Source organism: Limulus polyphemus, unplaced genomic scaffold (genome assembly GCF_000517525.1).
Source record: "Limulus polyphemus unplaced genomic scaffold, Limulus_polyphemus-2.1.2 Scaffold732, whole genome shotgun sequence".
Lineage (NCBI taxonomy): Eukaryota > Metazoa > Arthropoda > Merostomata > Xiphosura > Limulidae > Limulus > Limulus polyphemus.
In genome coordinates, this window is record NW_013666342.1 from 46,169 (window position 1) to 51,087 (window position 4,919).

Consider the following 4,919-nt stretch of genomic DNA (forward strand, 5'->3'; position numbering starts at 1 on the left):
ACAGCTTAGTAGGTATCGAGTGAAGCTTAATGTTATTTTTGTCATTTCTCACACAGACAACTTAAAATATAGCTGTACAATGTTTAAAAGATTTTATGAAGTTGTTTAATATATATATATATATATATATGTTAAATTGTATAGGACAAGAAGGAATGAAAGAAAGATCCTATAATATTGAAAAATTGCAGTAATATTCCTTAAGATATCTTGCTCAATACTTGTAATATACCAGACTAGAGTTTGAAAATTCGAACGACTGTCTCGTTTACGTCACACGCATGCGTATTACCGTCAAATAGATATGAGTTGAACATAATGGAATTTGTCGGCAAATTGGTAAAGCTTTTTGATACAACTTGCATTATGTCACACGCGTGCACACTGCGGTCAAAGAGCTAAGATTTGGCGGCACAACACTAAAAATATTTGAAACAATACCTCCATTGTCAAAACAATCTCTCTGATTTTTGGAGAAACAGATTTAATTTCCCGCTGGGAAGGTTTTTGTTTATCTAGCCACCTGTTCTCAGCTGATCTAATGCATAAAAAAACCAAGACAAATAAGAACATTTCAGGTGCAATGGATACTTCATCCTCAGTGTTATCAATTATTTGATTTGTACTGATCGCCAACTCAAATAGTTTTGCGTTCGGATTACTAAGCTATTAAAAACTAAATATTTTAATCTAACACGAAAGCCTGCAATACAAGACAATTTTTTTAACGAGGGTTAAATTTGCAGCGATCGTAGTTGATGAAACTGATTAGATATAGATTATTCATGTGACCAGATGCATGGTTTTATACAGTTTTAATTATCACGAATAACTTATATTTCTCATCTCATTTCATTAATATTTTACACAAAATTTATTAAATTTCATTTAAAGTTTTGAGCTGCTCATTCTGAGACTGTATGTAAAAAAAATAGAAATCTGAGTATAGTAGAAATAGTTTTATACAGCTTTTTTTTCTTTTAAGGTAAAAACACAATTGTTTACGGGTTCTGTGAGATAACAATTAAAAATACATAATAATACCAGATTTCGGCTTACGGATTTCACAATTAACTCTTGTATATTGCCCGAGAAATTATATATATATATATCCCCCTGGTGTTGTACGATGTCAAATATTGTGTGAACACAGTTATTGTTTTAGAAGAAAAAGATCCACTAATTGAAATCTCAGCTGTTACATTTATTGGAGAGATCTGACGATGTCTTTGTAATAATCCACTGTAAATGTTAATAATGTCAGTGCAAAATATGTAAAATAATAAAATTGTCTTGAAATTTATCTTCTGTGTTGTATGTGGTTGATAAATGTTGCCCTTTATACATGAACAGTAGAACACTGTAGGCCTACAAATCCGACAAAATAATCCACGTGTTTATATACTTGTCTATTGCACGTGTTTACTTATTACTTGAATCTGTTTCTCTTTGTACAATGTCTATTTACTTGTTGTTAATGATTCAAGGGTATCGGAACCCGAATTCTCAGCGTTATAAGCTCTCCGACTTGCTAGTGGAGCCCGTACAATGTTAAGATGTATCTTAAATCTGTGTGCATTATGTTCAAATACAGTATTATTGTTGTACCTTCAGTGGATGTGGTAAGATATGAGCTTGTTTGTATTGTGTTCAGGCCCTTCTTAAACGTACACGATCCGTTTCTATATAAGCTTATTTATATTGTTTTCAGGTTCTTCTTAAATGTATATGGTCCGTGTCTATATGTATAATATTTGAATCTGTTTTTATTTGTATAGGAACTGCTAGGATCTACATGTAATATGCTCAGATAATCTTTATACCTATATGTATTATGTTCAGATAAGTCTTCAATCTATGTGTGTTATGTTCAGATAATCCTTTTACCAATACGTTTATGTCCAGTTAATCGTTTAATCTACATGAATTATGTTCAGATAATTTCTTGAATCTTTACGTACTGTGTTCAGATATACCTTAAACCTATACGTACATACTATTCATTTTGTTTTTTCATCTATATTATGATCATGCAGATACGTTAATGAGCTCCACACTTAATAATATAAAACCAAGCTTTCTTCTCTTTCAAAATTATTAATTATTTATATCGTTTTACTGTTACTATATATTTGGATATTTAAGGATATATAAAAAAACACCGCGTCCCCCGTGACCTAGTGGCAAACTTGAAAGTTTATAACGCTAAAATCAGGGTTTTTATCCCCCACATTGGTTACAACACATATACCTCGCCCATTATGCAGTTTTCTGCTTAACAACGTAAGAAAGTAGTAAACTCATCTCACCGTTATACACCCGTTTTATGAAACATTTATGTGCAAATTTTCAGTTGACAAAATTTCGAAGAAAGACAAAACTAAACAACATAATATGAATTGATTGATTGCTTTAAACTGTGATTTGTATAGGTGTATACATGATAGTTGTTTTCTTTGTCCAGTTAGCTGTTTTCGAATTGATGAATCAGGAAAATATATGTTTTTGGGCTATTCTCAACGAGTCGGCGGCGTGAGTGTAACGTACAAAAGAGTAACAAACCTTGAAAGAACGAAACTATTATTTATTAAAGTAATTGATTTATAGTTTGTGAAAACCCTGATGATAAAGAACGAAACTCTCATTTATAAAAGTAATTGATTTTTAGTTTGTGAAAACCCTGATGATAAAGAACGAAACTCTCATTTATAAAAGTAATTTATTTTTAGTTTGTGAAGACCCTAGTGATAAAGAACGAAACTCTCATTTATAAAAATAATTGACTTTTGGTTTGTGAAAACCCTGATGATAAAGAACGAAACTCTCATTTATAAAAGATAAAATAATTGGTTTTTAGTTTGTGAAAACCCTGATGATAAAAAACGAAACTCTCATTTATAAAAATAATACGATTTTTAGTTTGTGAAAACCCTGATGATAAAGAACGAAACTATAATTTATAAAAGTAATTGATTTTTAGTTTGTGAAAACCCTGATGATAAAGAACGAAACTATCATTTATAAAAGTAATTGATTTTTAGTTTGTGAAAATCCTGATGATAAAGAACGAAACTCTCATTTATAAAAGATAAAAATGATTGATTTATAGTTTGTGAAAACCCTGATGATAAAAACGAAACTCTCATTTATGGATAGAATATCTTCTGACTCTTTGTAATTGTTGTTTCAAATCAGTTCTTTTTTTTTCTTAAGATTATTATAAATAAATGTGTCAGATTTTATTCTTCTATAACTATATTTGTTATTAACTCCATTATTGATCGTTTGTTATTTATAAATGATTCGCGTCTATATCCAACTTTACTTGTATCTTTCATTTACATTTTTTGGACACGTATAAGAAAAAGATATGCGCAAAAATATTCATTTTATTACAACGTATTCATATATGATACGTAATTCTGCGTAAAAATATTCATTTTATTACAATACGTATTCATATATTATACGTAATTTTGCGCAAAAACATTCATTTTATTACAAGACATATTCATATATTATACGTAATTCTGCGTAAAAATATTCATTTTATTACAACATGTATTCATATATGATACGTAATTTTGCGTAAAAATATTCATTTTATTACAACACGTATTCATATATGATACGTAATTTTACGTAATGTTGCTGTGGAAAAAGTTCCGATGATGAACCGTAGGTTTATTCAATGACATATTATAACTAAAACTGAAACCTAACCATTTCTACGCCCGCGCAGTTATTACTGTTTCGTTTAGAAGTTATCAATATCTAACTGAGTGTCATGGTTGTTCCCAAGAAGAATAACAATGAAGAACTACTCATGTAGACAAAGATAAGTCTGATTAGATGGCTGTCACAGTCCAGTCAGTGTATACAAGCTTACTTCAACCAAGCGATAAGCTATTAGTTTTATACACTGTATACGATTTATCTCAGCAAGTCTGATAAACTGGGATGAAGACCTAAGCTCATCCATCCTTATTTTAACAGTCTGTAATAACGGACCTGTCATTTCTTTCTTTTTTCGTCGCTGAGAAGAAAGCTAAAAGAATATCTAACCAGAAGCCGTGTGACTGTCGACAGTCACTATTATAGGGTTGGATACTTCTCTAAATGAGCAGAACGAGATAATTCCTCCTGTAAAGAGTTCTTACTTAACTCCAGAAACCTAGTGGAAGACTTTGGCTGCTAGCCACAACATATGATCTAGCGTATTCTTTACTACCAAAACGATACCACTCCATACACGTCATCCAATGGAAATACCATATACAATAATATTGGTTTTTCTAAGCGACTCAGAGTCGTTTTCAATCTGTTCAAACGTATTCTCCCTCTTTCGGTTTTAGATGAACTTTACTGGACTTTTCGAAGATGTATTTTATAAAAATTCATAGCAAAAAAAGAAAAAGAAAATTAATAAATTAGTTGACGGTTTTTTGTAACTTTAAATACACGAAACTCTTTTTTTTGTATGAGAGACATCATGTAATTTTTTTTTCAGTATCTAGAAAAAAACAATTTCATTATTTTGTGTTTGTTATTAAGCACAAAGCTACACAAAGGGCTATCTGTGCTCTGCCCACCACGGGTATCGAAACGCGGTATCTAGCAGTATAAGTCCGTAGACATACCACTGTGCCACTGGTTTTTTTTTCTATAGATATTGATATTGTTTAATGATACAACTTAGTCATTCGAAATGGTTTGTTTGGAAGTTTGCGCAAAACTACACGAGAGCTATCTGCACTACCCGTCCCTAATTTAGCAGTGAAAGACTAGAGGGAAGGAAGCTATTCATCACCACCCACCGCCAACTTATGGACTACTCTTTTACCAACGAATATTGCATGGCCAGGTGGTTAGGGCGCTCGACTTGCAATCTGTGAGTCGAGGGTTCGAATCCCCGTCAC